The sequence below is a fragment of the Pleurodeles waltl genome, chromosome 7 (genome assembly GCF_031143425.1).
Source record: "Pleurodeles waltl isolate 20211129_DDA chromosome 7, aPleWal1.hap1.20221129, whole genome shotgun sequence".
Classification (NCBI taxonomy): Eukaryota; Metazoa; Chordata; class Amphibia; order Caudata; family Salamandridae; genus Pleurodeles; species Pleurodeles waltl.
Window position 1 is genome coordinate 938430295 of NC_090446.1, and position 16356 is coordinate 938446650.

At 46.1% G+C, this 16356-nt stretch overlaps 1 protein-coding gene across 3 annotated transcripts in view; it reads left to right on the forward strand.

The window, feature by feature from the left end:
* The window catches only part of ITK (IL2 inducible T cell kinase), a 296941-nt gene that overhangs the window by 242248 nt on the left and 38337 nt on the right, over positions 1–16356 (forward strand). The gene's annotated exons all lie outside the window — the stretch shown is intronic.

Sequence of the window (16356 nt, forward strand, 5' to 3'; positions counted from 1 at the left end):
TGTTGCCTCCTCGATTTGGGGTAATACATGTTTCATCTTGCCACGTCCCAGAAGAAAACGAGTGAGAGAAGGGCGGAGATGAATCATTCCCGAGGAGAAGGTGATGAATGTGAAAAAATCCACTCGCAGGAATGAGGGAACCCCTGATTGCGCTACACGATGACCCGCACACTCGTTATTCAGAATGGGAATGTCTACTGGAGGGAGTGAGCGGGACAAAGGACTTCACTTGCCTGGAGTCAGTGACAGCCACGGGCGTACCACAGCCCCCTGCGACCAGACTTTGACCCCCCCCCCCACCCACCTTCCACTCATGTCTTGTGAGAGGCTTCCATTCAGCCCAAGGAATACGGGGAGATATGTGAGACTCGTGGGCCCTCTTCATGTTCTGCAGGGGGCGTCATTTCGCGTTATGCCGCTGGTGACGGGAGACTTCACTGGGTGGAGTCAGTGCTAAGAGATCTGGAAGGCGTGCTGACCGGGTGCCGAGGGACTGCGAACGGCTACTTTAATGGGTTATTGTTTAAAAGGGTATTTCCCCTGCTGCTGCTGACGCTGTTGTTGTTCATGCGGTTTCCGTGGTTGTGACAGTTAAGACTGCCAAATGTCGCACTTTAACAGATCGTAAATGTATGAATATCACATTTAATCTGAGAGAAAAATTGCAAGCCTCGATACCATTACACTGCCCATGCTGCAAGCAGTGGAAGGCCATTTCTTCGGAACTCTTTGCATAAAAACACACTTGTAACGTATTCAGTTTGTCAGAAGAGGAAACTTTAATGCGCATTCTATCGGTTACCTATTAGCCGAAAAAAGTATTTACATTTTTTTTGTGTTATTTACATTTTTAGCGTATTCCTATGATTAAATTCCAAGCGGCCATGTGGTCGCGCGTTCTTTAAAATACAAAGAAAGTCTAATGGACTCTGCCTTGCTTGTGTTTTGTTGCTTATAAATGTATGAGTGGTGTACAGCTATAAAACTGAACACCTCAAGCCCCCCTCGGCTTTAGATGTCCATAGCACGCGGGCACACGCGTGCACACACAAATACTCTAGGCCAGGGGTCTCCTGTCTGCCTAGAACCAGCTTGTTCTAGCCATTTAAAACCTTCTAGAACAACTGCCTAATTCATCTAGGACTCGAAAAGGGTACAGAAAGGCCAAGTAAATTAAACAACACCCCTGAAGTGTTCTGGTGTGCTACAGTGAACACACTGCGTTAATGGCACAAGAAGGTATTAAAAAAAGGTTTACCTGTGGAGTATCCAAGCATCAGTTATGTCACTTTACTTTTGCATTTGAAACACCTCTGGGAGGCGAGTCCCTCGTAGAGTGTTGGGGGCCATATTGTCATTCCGTACTTTAGACGCTACAGCCCTCATTACAGAGTTCCAGCCACAAAAAAAAAAAAAAATTCACTGTCTAGCTAATTGCCCTGAACTCCATGCTTCATTTCCACAAACAAACACTTCAAAAGTTTTTTTTTGGCACCCACCCTTAATTAAGACCATTGGCAATAATACATTCTGCAAGGCTAATGTAGACTTTATATATCTATGCAAATGAGCAAATAAGAGAAGAACAAATACAAAATAACTTAAGGTGTTTTCTAGACAGCCACATCCTTTCCTGATTTCTAGACAACCACATCCTGTTCCCATTTTGACATGAAGATGCTTTACTCCAGTGACGATCTTTAAAATGTTTATATTGTGCTTTGAGTTTTTGAAGATGTTGATGTACAGCTTTTTTATTGTATTAATTCGTTCCATATGACCTGTCTCTGTGGCAACCATGGAAGTAGTGATCTTAAGAGGCCACAACTGCATATGGAATCTACATATCCAGAAGAAGAGTGCTTTTTCTAAAGAAGAGTGACGTGAATTGTTGTACACGACCTCTACAAGCACAATCCAGTGATGTCAGGAATTCTGATGATTCATTAAAACATTTCAGATATTGTTTTATGGATAGATTCAGACATTCTACCTATCATTTTGTGGATGGTGGCTGATAGAGTAAAAGTGCCGGGTACCCACTCTTTCATCAGTTGTTTCCAGGGGAGAGCTGTAAATTGAGATCCTTTGTGAGTGGCGATGATCTTTAGCACGCCATGTACTCAGACACGTACTAGGACAATAACTGGTCATTCAGCTGCATTGGGGGGTGATCCAGGTTGCAGTGATGACGGTTATTTCGGGTGTGAGTGTGGAGATGGTGTCCCAGATATGCAGAGGGACCTAGTGTTGAGCAAGATGCAACTGAATTGGCCCAGTGCGTTCTTGGTCGGTACTGACGGCAAAATAAGGGATTCTGCGGGGGTACTCAGTTCTGGCGTGGAGCTGAAGCTGCAGTGGCAGCAGTCTCTCCTGCAACTCACTGGCATAACAAATGACCCTGACGTAACCTTCATCACCGAAACCTGGATCACCCCAGCTTCTACACAGGACATCGCCACAGCAACCCCCACCAGTTACAAGATGAAACACCTGGATTGCACCAACAAACATGAAAGTGTCATTGCAGTCATTCACAAGGAGTCAATCTCCTGCACAATCACCGACTACCAGACCACCCCAATCATGGAACACATGAACTTCCCACTCCACACAGGCAATAAGACTGCCATCAAAAGCACCCTTGCCTACAGACCACCAGGACCATGGACCGGAATCAGCAACGCCATCACTGAATTCATCACTCCTCTTGCCATAGAATCCGGAAACTATATCTTCCTGGGAGAACTCAAATTCCACCTACCTTCTGGAAAAAATGGACAACCTCAGCTTCAAGCAGCTAGTCACTGACCCCACGCACATTGCAGGACACACACAGGAGCCCATTTTCTCATCTAGCAACAGAATTAGTTACATCCATACCTCGGACCTCACCTAGTCAGACCACTCCATTGTACACTTTGCCATCACCGACACACCAGCGCCACCCTAACCTCCAAAGCACAACCATTCTGCAGCTGGATCAAGGTCTCTCAGCAACAATAGGCCAACACCGTCAGCGCCACTTAGCCCAACTTCCCCCCCAACCTGGACCATGCAATACAGAACTACAATTCCTGGATCACCAACACCACTGACCATGTCACTCTCACCAACCCAGCTAAGGCTCACAGACCAGCAAAGCAAGCCATTTGGTACTCGGCAAGACCAAATACAGATGCAAACAACTTGAGAGAAGATGGTGTACCAGCAAGAATGAAATCAACAGAGCCACTTACAAATCAGCCCTCAACGTCTACCACCAACAAATCAGAGCAGCAAAGAGGGAGGCCCTGATCTTTTGGATAGATACCAGCGCCAACCGAAACAAGGAACTCTTCACTATTGTCAGAGAGTTCATCTGCCCTGCCCTGCAGCCACAGAAAACACAATCCCTGCATCACAGAAGCTCTGCAACGATCTCGATGACCATTTCCACAACAAAAGAGCAACCATCTACAAGAACTTCAATCCCCAACCCTCCAACTCCCCCAACCTCCAATCAACCCCCACAACCAAACATCCGCTTAACACCTGAAAACAACTCAGTGGTGAAGAAATTAACACTCTTATGAGCTCCACCCACTCCGGAGCACCCACCAACCCGTGCCCCCACCTACTCTTCAACCTCAGAAGGGACAAGATCAGCCCCTAACTCACTACCATCACCAGTGCATCGGTTACCTCAGCCACCTTTCCCTACGCCTGGAGACATGCCAAGGTCAGACCTCCTCCTACAGAAACTCTCGGCAGACCCCAATGAACTACAAAACTACTGATCCATCTTGAGGCACCCTTTCCCTGCCAAAGTCCTGGAGAAGGCTGTTGACCTCCAACACCTGGAGAGAAACAAACTAGCCAACCACAGAACCAAGACAGCTCTGATCACTTCCTCAGATGACTTCCACAGCATACTCGACAGAGGAGAATCCACCTCCCTCACCCTGCTCCATCTCTCCGCCAGCTTTGACACGGTTTCAACCACATAATCATCCATTGCCTGCAGCAGCCGGGAATAACTGACAACACGCTCAGATGGATTGCATCTTTCCTCACAGGGTGCACCCAGAAACTCCGCCTCCCCCCTTCACATCACAAGCCAAGCATAACATCTGCAGCATTTCCCAGGGATTGTCCCTTAGCTCCACACTTTTCAACATCAACATTACTCTCCACGTAGACATCATCAGATCACACAACATCAACATCATCTCCTAGGCCGATGACACTCAGCTCGTTCTGTCACTCTCTGCCGACCCGTCGCTATCAAGACAAATTTCCCCAACTGCATGAAGAACGTCTCAGCATGGATGAAGGACAAGTGCTTAAAGCTGAACACAGACAAGACGGAATTTTCATCTTTGGCAAAAACACCACCCTCTGGAATAATTTCTGGTGCCTGTCGGAGCTCGGCTCCACCCCATGCCAAAAGACCATGCCTGCAACCTCAGCATCATCCTAGAAAGCAAACTCTTTGTGAAACGTCAGGTCCACCCTGTCACCCCAGCCTGCTTCCACATGCTTCACATGCCCAGGAAAACTGTCAAGTGGTTGCCCATCAACACAAGAAAGACTCATGCCCTCATTACCGGCCGTCTTGACTACATCAAGCATCCTATGCAGGCACCACCACCGAACTCAAGCGAAGGCTCCAATAAATGAAGAACGTGGCCCCCAGACTGATTCTTAACCTGCCAAAGAGAGCCCACATGTCCCAGCACCGGAAAAACCTCCGCTGTCTTTGAGTCCAGAAGAGAAGCCAATTTAAGCTCCTTACCCTTGCCTACAAATCCCTCCATAACCAAGGACCCCCCTACCTGAACCAATGTCTGCACTTTCACCACCCCCGCAGGAACCTCTGCTCCGCAAACCTGGCGTTCGCACATGCACTGCCACGCCGGAGGTCGCCCCTTCTCCCATTTCGCTGCCAAGGCCTGGAACACCCTCCACCTCCATACCCCCTTATGCTGACTGAATTCAGGAAAGGGGTGAAGGCCTGGCTCTTTGATTGAGACTTCTCCAAGCACCTGGATCCCTCATGGGTGGCAAGCCACGCTCTACAAATGATTGATTGACATTACGTTATTTCTTGACATGTAGTTGCACAGATGTGAAGAGAAGGAGTAGAGTTTCTCCTCCGTATAACAACCTTCTCTGTAAAGGCCTCCTGTTGGATTTCTTTATAATCCATTGCTTAGTTAGAATACCTTGTTGCATATTGTTGACTAATTCAAAGAGATCAGAAGTATCTTTGATGGATTCAGCCATGATTCACGGAGAGGTGGTGGTTATTTCTGAGAAATCAGTTTGTTGTAAATGAGCCTTAGTCTTGCTGTTAATTCCACTGCTCTACGTCAGTGGTTCCCAACCTGTGGTCCGGGGACCCCTGGGGGTCCACAAAGCCTCCACAGGGGGTCCGTGACTGATGATAAAATTAAATAGTATTAACAGATTAGGTCCCCATCCTTCAGTAATGACTCATTGGGGGGGTCCCCAGATTCCAATAATGATTCAATTGGGGTCCCCAGGTTCCAGTATTGATAAAGTGGGGGTCCACAGAAGTCAAAAGGTTGGGAACCACTGCTCTAGGTAATGTAATGATTAACTCTGGAAAAGGACAGTTCTCATATTTGCGCATTTCAGGAAAAGTCAGGAACAATAGATTGTTATGGTCCATCCACCATAAAATATTATGGAGCAGCCCTTTCAGTTAATGCCTCCAGTGAGAAAGGCTTCTTTAATTGCCAGAAATTCTTTATTGTGGACAGAGCTGGTTCTAGGGTGGTGCGACCTGTGTAGCCATATCTGGTGCTGACTTTCAGGGAGTGGGGGGAGTGTAGTGTTTACAGGTACCAAGGATTTAAAAGCAGCTAGTGCAAAGTTTTCTGTGTCCTGCAGTTTTTGAGGCAACAATAAAAATGGCAAGATAACTGGTGACTAATGTTCCTGCTGAAGAGAGATTGGAGTTTTGTCTAGTATCAGTTTCCACTCACAATAAAGTACCACAGAAGGTTAATGTGCCTGCTGCGGAGAACCTGTAGTTTATGTGGCTAGCTCAGTAGGTTATTGCTTTTGTCACAGAGATCCTATTGTTGCATGCAGTTCATAAGTTACAATGCTCATATAGCACATTGAGCTATGAACTGTCATACAAGAGTCCATGGAAAGTGCATGGTATAGGTTAGAACATTGTTTTTTCTCAGTCTTTCATTATCCTAATGTTGCTACAAAGGGTTCATTTGGGTACATTCCTATTAGTAAAGCCAAACACTGTGGTATGTTTTAATTCCTTAATTTGTGCTTCTCCAGTCCAAACACTCATAAAACACACTGCCTACTAGTGTCGGTGACATGTGACGCCTACACCTTGTAATCGTCATTGTCTTATGTAACAGTTTCCTATGCACTGATTTACAGACGCATGATTCATTAGCTCTGTATAATGTGTGTGTGATGTAAAGTTCTCCAACACCCTACACTGGTATGAGTAGTGCTATAAACAAATGAAATGCATGTCAGAGAGTGGCCATGGAGGGATAAGGGGCACGAGAGATGGTAGTGAGGGTCTCTGTGAAAAAGGAGGGTTTTTTGGAGGGTGTGCATCAACAAAGTTTGTCGAACTGGGTACCACTAGTACTAAAGCCTGCTCTGATGTAGATTGTATAGTTTGTTTCTGAAAGAGTCCAGGAATAATAAGATATGGGAGTCTTGAATCTCAGGATAACATTAAGATAATACTGCTCCTATTGCAAATATCGAAGCATCTGTTTCCACCACTCAAGATTGATGCAGATGTTAATGTGTTTTTCTTATTCATTGAAAGGCTTGCTGTTGCTCTTCTCCTCAACAGGAATACATTCATTGCACTTTGTGTCAACTGAACAATTTGTTGGATGAGAGTAGAGTAGTCTTGAATGAACTGCTGATAAAGAAATTACAAAAACAATGAGTAAACTATTTTCGCCTTAGAGGAATCCATACTGATTCCCTGCAAAGAGATTTCAAGATCCAAGAAAGTGGAGCAGGAGACTGCAAATAATCATTTTTCAACATTTACCTACAATGAATGCTTTCTTGGTCGGGCTAGAATTTCTGAAACAAGACTCCATTGCTTTTCTAATGTGTCAAAGAGTATGATAAACTTGTTCAAATAGACCACCATATATACATTCAAGAGATCCGAGAAGATGTAACAAAATGTTGAAAGATGGCTGGAGCATTGAAAAGGCTGAAGAGTAACATTAAATACTCACAACTACCATACCGTGTATTAAATCCCATTTTCCATTCGTTCGCTTCATGTATGCTCACCAGATTATGGGGGTCATTCTGACCCTGGCGGTCATGGACCGCCAGGCCCAACGACCGCGGAAGCACCGCCAACAGGCTGGCGGTGCTTCCATGGGCATTCTGACCGCGGCGGTACAGCCGCGGTCAGAAACGGGAAACCGGCGGTGTCCCGCCGGTTTCCCGCTGCCCCAGGGAATCCTCCACGGCGGCGCTGCAAGCAGCGCCGCCATGGGGATTCCGACCCCCTTCCCGCCAGCCTGCTTCTGGCGGTTTTCACCGCCAGAACCTGGCTGGCGGGAACGGGTGTCGTGGGGCCCCTGGGGGCCCCTGCAGTGCCCATTGGCATGGGCACTGCAGGGGCCCCCTAACAGGGCCCCACATAGATTTTCAGTGTCTGCGTGGCAGACACTGAAAATCGCGACGGGTGCAACTGCACCCGTCGCACCCCTTCCACTCCGCCAGCTCCATTCGGAGCCGGCATCCTCGTGGAAGGGGGTTTCCCGCTGGGCGGGCGGGCGGCCTTCTGGCGGTCGCCCGCCAGCCCAGCGGGAAACTCAGAATGACCGCCGCGGTCATTTGACCGCAGTGCGGTCATTCGGCGGCTCCCGCCGGGCGTGCGGTTACCGCCGCCGGCGGGAGTCGGAATGACCCCCTATATGCCTTCCTCAAGATGAGGGAGGATAAAAAAAAATCTGGATCATAATAGTATTCAACTCTCAATAGTCATACACAGGGCCGGTAGTCTCCATTCACGTTTGTTACAGAGAAAATAAGAGCTCCAGCTGGTGATGTTAAATGCTTGATAAAGTCCTTCTCCAGATTTTCTTTCAAGTATTGATGCAGAATTTTATCTCCTCCACCATCACAGGATATACTGTTCCATGAGAAATGAGTTAGTTCCCCGCAAATAACACCACATTCCTTAGTCTGTATTGCACAGGAATGGAATGTTATTTCAGTTCAATACGATGTAAAAAACAATCTTCACCTTCCCTAACTTGTTTTTCAAAAAGCCTTATATTTATTAAAATGGCACTCCACACCTGACTCACATGTCCTCATTCACTAAAATGGAATGGCAGACCCCTGTTCACTTCTAAATCACAGGTTGGTTTGATGGCATCGACCCAGTGCATGCTGGCCATGCTTCACTACACGTACCATTCCTAAAATCTGTCTGTCTTCGAAATTTATGATGGTCTCAAAAAAACTCTAATTTTATTAAACTTTCTCCAAATGCAAAATATCCAAATATTTGGGTCCAGGCCTTCTGGTCACTAAGGGCCAGATGTATGAAAGCTTTTTCTCATAGACACAGAATGGGTAAAATCCTTACGTACATCCGGCCCTTAGTGATTTTAAAAATGCGGGTCAGAAATGTTTGTGAAAAAGGAATGTGGATCTGCCAATACCTCTATGACTCTTCCATCACTAGCAACTGCGCACGTATTCATAATTGAACTTTTCTCATCATTTACATAATTTACGGAGCGCTCAAAACTTTTCGCATATCGATAGTTTCAACCAAAGTGAAATTTCACTGTTGTAAGAGTTGTTCTTGTATCTTTTTATTACCACGCCTTACTGTTAATTGATATCCAATATAATATAATTGTCTGTTGTGTTGCAATAACACACTTACAGCTAAGATTGTAAATACTAATATGTAAGAATCCATTGGTTCATCCACCAATTAATGTCTGGTGTACAAGCTGTGCTGCTCCATAATAGTTTGTAGTTTTTCAAAGAAATGTAAATTCAGCCTTTTAAAGCTTCAGTGAAAACATCAAAATCTCCTGCTCTGGTACCTTGTAATGCAACTCGTGGTGGTAAATGTTCAAATAGTTCTTCTCCCTCCACAACTACCAAATATAATAATTCTTTCTTGCCAGAAGGCTCAAAAGATTCGCCATATGTCGGACATGTAATTGTTGAATACCTTTTCCCACATGTTCCATCTCATAGAGGGCTCTCCAAGTTCCTGCATCAAAGATGCTGGTGAATTTCCACATTCCATATTTGTGGTTACTTCACAAAAGCAGCGTGGGTGTGAGGGAGTGTTTCTCGATGGGTTCTCACTTGAGAGGCAGGTAATAGCGTGAGAGCAATCTGTGATGATCTTTTAGAACACCAAAAGAGACACTCGCAATGTCAGCACTAACCTTTGTCACAAGAGACAGCCAGACGTGGGCAAGAGTAAGCGAGGGTCCCGTTAAATTGCGGCTGACTTCAAGGACTAGTATGATTGCACATCGCCCGATCTGCTGCTCCTGAGTGCTACCAGTGGAATACACCTTTGAAACAATGTGCGAGCTCAAACAAATGGCTGGTCTTGAGGGTTCATGACACTCAGATGCTCCTCATATGCTCGTCCTCGCTGCGTGCCCAATGACCATCTCAGCCTACATCAGCTTGAGTGGCGTTGTTGGGCTACAATTGCTGAACACCTTTGCTTTCAAAGATGGTGTAAGGCAATTGGAGTCTCCAGTGTGATAATGTTAGATCGATCTAGAGCCATGTCTGATATCAGTGCAGGAATCCGCTCCATTGCAACCAATGCAGAAGATCAAGGACAAGTTGAAGCAAGTGGGGTTGCCCTCTAAGGGAACTGTAGTTGCTCATTGCCATTGTAACAACGGAAGCATAAAAGCAGGTAACAAGTATAAGATTGTTTCAGAGAGCTCCTGCTACATTGCCTTAATCTCTAGCAGCAAACTTCCAACTGACACAGATGGAATCAGGTAGTGACATTTTAAAGGAGGTACCTTAAAGAATTGAAGTGCTTAATCTTGGGTTCCAGAGTAGTGCGCTATTCGCCACTAAGCACTTCAATGCCTTGTCGGAGGTAGTAAGCACTATTGAAATACAATTTACAATTACAGATTCAATGACACAGCCTGCAAAGACCACTGAGATTGCCCTTCATTTAAATATCAACAATGCCACACACCCTTCTAACTACTTTGCGACACATATACACACACAGAAAGGCATAGCACATGCCTACTGCTGTTGCATCTAGTGACTTTATCAAAGGTGGGAAAGAGATTCCAATACTTGGCCTATTAATGAAAAATGTCAATGAGATTCTCCACGGTCCAGCTGAAAATATGCATGAGACCAAACGTAAAGTGGCAGTTGTAGAAGGCATTAAGAAATGTTGCTGCTTCCTGGCAGACAAAATGAATGTTGTTTGTATAAAGCAAATACTACACGAAAAACACTTAATTTTTGCCTCCAAAGCTCTTACACATATTTCCTGGGCCTAATCTACTGCAAAGCCTTGGTTGTAAGAGGTCGTTGTCGTCTTCATCCATCTGAGCTTTCGGATCTTTTTTCTGGTGCTCTAGTCCCCAACCACAAAATCAGACATAGCAGTCTTTACACCCAAAGTCTGGAAAAGTTTTAAAGTTTGACAACACGTATACATCGAGCCACATTTGACCCTTCAATGTTCCACCTGTAATATACATGTTCGATGGCATCTGTCGCTGTAGATACGCATGTTCTGCAATAGCTCGCCATCTGGTGTTGGGCCGGAGTGTTACAAGTTGTTTTTCTTCGAAGAAGTCTTTCGAGTCACGGGACCGAGTGACTCCTCCTTTTGTCTCCATTGCGCATGGGCGTCGACTCCATCTTCGATTGTTTTTTTTCCGCCATCGGGTTCGGACGTGTTCCTGTTGCTCCGAGTTTCGGAACGGAAAATTAGCTAATTTCGGAAGATTTTCGTCGGTATTGTTGCGTTCGGGATCGGCGTACTTACATTCAACACCGCATCGAAGATCGAAGAGCTCCGGTGCCCTTCGGGGTAGTTTTTCGATCCTCCGTCAGGGCCTGGTCGGCCCGACCGCGTGCTGAAGAACGCCGATGGAACGGACCCCGTTTCGTTTCTGCCCCAAATGCCACAATAAATACCCCTACACAGACCAACGCTTGGTCTGCAACCTGTGCCTGTCACCTGAGCACAGTGAAGACACCTGCGAGGCCTGTCGTGCGTTCCGGTCCCGAAAAACACTCCGAGACCGTCGAGCCAGAAGACTTCAGATGGCGTCCGCACCGACAGCCCAACGGGAGTTCGAGGAACAGGAAGAGGAAGGTACCTTCTCGATCCAAGACTCAGACTCCGAAGGATTCGACGATACACAAACCGTGAGTAAGACGTCGAAAACCACACAGAGAAACATTTACAAGGCCCAGGGGACGCCACTGCCACCAGGCCATGGCTCGACCCATAAATTCGGTGACCGACCGTCGGCACCGAAAAAGGCCCAAACAGTGCCGAGATCGTCCGACTCCGGTCGAGACACCGGCACGCAGCCTTCTCGGGACCGAGAAAGTGCTGGAGACAAGCCTCGACACCGTGATGCCGGTGTGGACACGGCTCGACGCCGAGACAGCGGCACCGAAACAGATCGACACCGAGAGGTTTCGGCCCCGAAAAGGAAAAAAGTCACCTCGGAGCCGAAAAAACACGCAGACAAAGTTTCGATGCCGAAACAAACTGCAAGCGACCCAGCTTCAGGCTCTTATACAGAAGAGCACTCGCTAACCTCCCAAATGCAGAAGCATAGATTTGAGGAAGAGCTACAAGCAACTGATGTGGACCATACGCAAAAGCGTATCTTCATTCAGCAGGGGACAGGAAAAATAAGCACCCTTCCCCCCATTAGGAGAAAGAGGAGGTTGGAGTTCCAGACGGATCAAACACCACAACCAAAAGTGGTGAAAAGAGTTACACCACCACCCTCTCCTCCGCCCGTGATTGACGTTTCACCAGCACAAACTCCATCACACTCCCCAGCTCACACCACCATGAGCCAGGGTGACCAAGATCAGGACGCATGGGACCTATACGACGCCCCAGTGTCAGATAACAGCCCGGAGGCATACCCTACAAAGCCATCTCCACCAGAAGACAGCACCGCGTACTCTCAGGTGGTGGCTAGAGCAGCACAATATCACAATGTAAGCCTCCACTCAGAACAGGTCGAGGATGATTTCTTGTTCAACACACTCTCCTCCACCCACAGCTCATACCAAAGCCTGCCTATGCTCCCTGGTATGCTCCGGCACGCAAAAGACATATTTAAGGAGCCGGTCAAAAGTAGGGCAATCACACCAAGGGTGGAAAAAAAGTATAAGCCGCCTCCTACGGACCCGGTTTTCATCACTACACAGCTGCCACCAGACTCTGTTGTTGTAGGAGCAGCTAGGAAAAGGGCCAACTCCCACACATCTGGAGATGCACCACCCCCAGATAAAGAAAGCCGCAAGTTCGATGCAGCTGGTAAGAGAGTCGCAGCACAAGCTGCAAACCAGTGGCGCATCGCGAACTCCCAGGCACTACTTGCGCGCTATGACAGAGCCCACTGGGACGAGATGCAACATCTCATTGAACATCTGCCCAAGGACTTACAAAATAGGGCAAAGCAAGTGGTCGAGGAAGGACAGACCATTTCCAACAACCAGATCCGCTCCTCCATGGACGCTGCAGATACAGCTGCACGGACAATTAATACATCTGTAACTATCAGAAGGCATGCATGGCTCCGAACGTCTGGATTTAAACCAGAGATTCAACAAGCAGTTCTCAATATGCCTTTTAATGAAAAAGAACTGTTCGGTCCAGAAGTGGACACAGCGATTGAGAAACTCAAAAAAGATACGGACACTGCCAAAGCCATGGGCGCACTCTACTCCCCGCAGAGCAGAGGGAATTACAGCACATTCCGTAAAACGCCCTTTCGAGGGGGGTTTCGAGGTCAAAGCACACAAGCCAGCACCTCACAAGCCACACCGTCCAGTTACCAGGGACAGTATAGAGGAGGTTTTCGGGGACAATATAGAGGAGGGCAATTCCCTAGAAATAGAGGAAGATTTCAAAGCCCCAAAGCCCCTACTACTAAACAGTGACTCACAGGTCACTCACCCCCTCCACACAACACCAGTGGGGGGAAGAATAGGTCATTATTACAAAGCATGGGAGGAAATCACTACAGACACTTGGGTTCTAGCAATTATCCAACATGGTTATTGCATAGAATTTCTACAATTCCCTCCAAACATACCACCAAAAGCACAAAATTTAACAACACACCATTCCAATCTCCTGGAGATAGAAGTGCAGGCATTATTGCAAAAGAATGCAATCGAATTAGTGCCAAACACACAAATAAACACAGGAGTTTACTCACTGTACTTTCTGATACCAAAGAAGGACAAAACACTGAGACCAATCCTAGACCTCAGAGTAGTGAACACTTTCATCAAATCAGACCACTTCCACATGGTCACACTACAAGAAGTATTGCCATTGCTAAAGCTGCACGACTACATGGCAACTTTAGACCTCAAGGATGCTTATTTCCATATACCAATACACCCATCGCACAGGAAATACCTAAGGTTTGTATTCAAAGGAATACATTACCAATTCAAGGTACTGCCTTTCGGATTAACAACCGCACTAAGAGTCTTTACCAAATGTCTAGCGGTAGTCGCAGCACACATAAGAAGGCAGCAAATACATGTGTTCCCATATCTAGACGACTGGCTAATCAAGGCCCATTTGTTAATAGAGTGCTCAAATCACACAAATCATATCATACAAACCCTCTTCAAACTAGGGTTCACCGTCAATTTCACAAAATCCAAAATTCTGCCACGCAAGGTACAACAATACCTGGGAGCCATAATAGACACATCAAAAGGAGTAGCCACTCCAAGTCCACAAAGAATTCAAAATTTCAACACCATCATACAACGCATGTATCCAACACAAACCATACAAGCAAAGATGGTATTACAACTCCTAGGCATGATGTCATCATGCATAGCCATTGTCCCAAACGCAAGACTGCACATGAGGCCCTTACAACAATGCCTAGCATCACAGTGGTCTCAAGCACAGGGTCACCTTCTAGATCTGGTGTTAATAGACCGCCAAACTTACCTCTCGCTTCTGTGGTGGAACAACATAAATTTAAACAAGGGGCGGCCTTTCCAAGACCCAGTGCCACAATACGTAATAACAACAGATGCTTCCATGACAGGGTGGGGAGCACACCTCGATCAACACAGCATACAAGGACAATGGAACGTACATCAAACAAAACTGCATATCAATCACCTAGAACTTCTAGCAGTTTTTCAAGCACTAAAAGCTTTCCAACCAATAATAGTTCACAAATACATTCTCGTCAAAACAGACAACATGACAACAATGTATTATCTAAACAAGCAGGGGGGGACGCACTCCACGCAGTTAAGCCTGCTAGCACAAAAAATTTGGCATTGGGCAATTCACAACCAAATTCGCCTAATTGCACAGTTTATACCAGGGATACAAAACCAACTCGCAGACAATCTCTCTCGAGATCACCAACAGGTCCACGAATGGGAAATTCACCCCCAAATTCTGAACACTTATTTCAAACTCTGGGGAACACCTCAGATAGACTTGTTTGCGACAAGGGAGAACGCAAAATGCCAAAACTTCGCATCCAGATACCCACACAAACAATCCCAAGGCAATGCCCTATGGATGAACTGGTCAGGGATATTTGCTTACGCTTTTCCTCCTCTCCCTCTCCTTCCTTACCTGGTAAACAAACTCAGTCAAAGCAAACTCAAACTCATATTGATAGCACCAACTTGGGCAAGGCAACCCTGGTACACAACGCTGCTAGACCTATCAGTGGTACCCTGCATCAAATTGCCCAACAGGCCAGATCTGTTGACACAGCACAACCAAAAGATCAGACACCCAGATCCAGCATCGCTGAATCTAGCAATCTGGCTCCTGAAATCCTAGAATTCGGGCACTTACAACTTACCCAAGAATGTATGGAAGTCATAAAACAAGCAAGAAGGCCATCCACCAGGCACTGCTATGCAAGTAAATGGAAGAGGTTTGTTTGCTACTGCCATATTAATCAAATACAACCATTACACACAACTCCAGAACAAGTAGTGGGTTACTTGCTTCACTTACAAAAATCTAACCTAGCTTTCTCTTCCATTAAGATTCACCTTGCAGCAATATCTGCATACCTGCAAACTACCTATTCAACTTCCCTATATAAAATACCAGTCATTAAAGCATTCATGGAGGGCCTTAGGAGAATTATACCACCAAGAACACTACCTGTTCCTTCATGGAACCTAAATGTTGTCCTAACTAGACTTATGGGTCCACCTTTTGAACCCATGCACTCCTGCGACATACAGTTCCTAACCTGGAAGGTGGCATTTCTCATCGCCATTACTTCCCTAAGAAGAGTAAGCGAGATTCAGGCGTTTACTATACAGGAACCTTTTATACAACTACACAAAAATAAAGTCGTCCTAAGGACCAATCCTAAATTTTTGCCAAAGGTTATTTCACCGTTCCATCTAAATCAAACAGTGGAACTTCCAGTGTTCTTTCCACAGCCAGATACCGTAGCTGAAAGGGCACTACATACATTAGATGTCAAAAGAGCATTAATGTATTACATTGACAGAACAAAAAACATCAGAAAGACTAAACAACTCTTTATTGCATTTCAAAAACCTTACGCAGGAAACCCAATTTCAAAACAAGGTATAGCCAGATGGATAGTTAAATGCATCCAAATCTGCTACCTTAAAGCTAAACGACAGCTGCCCATTACACCAAGGGCACACTCAACCAGAAAGAAAGGTGCTACCATGGCCTTTCTAGGAAACATCCCAATGCAAGAAATATGTAAGGCAGCCACATGGTCTACGCCTCACACATTCACCAAGCACTACTGTGTAGACGTGTTATCCGCACAACAAGCCACAGTAGGTCAAGCCGTATTAAGGACATTATTTCAGACTACTTCCACTCCTACAGGCTGATCCACCGCTTTGGGGGAAATAACTGCTTACTAGTCTATGCAGAACATGCGTATCTACAGCGACAGATGCCATCGAACTGAAAATGTCACTTACCCAGTGTACATCTGTTCGTGGCATCAGTCGCAGTAGATTCGCATGTGCCCACCCGCCTCCCCGGGAGCCTGTAGCAGTTTGGAAGTTACCTTCAATTATTTATATATG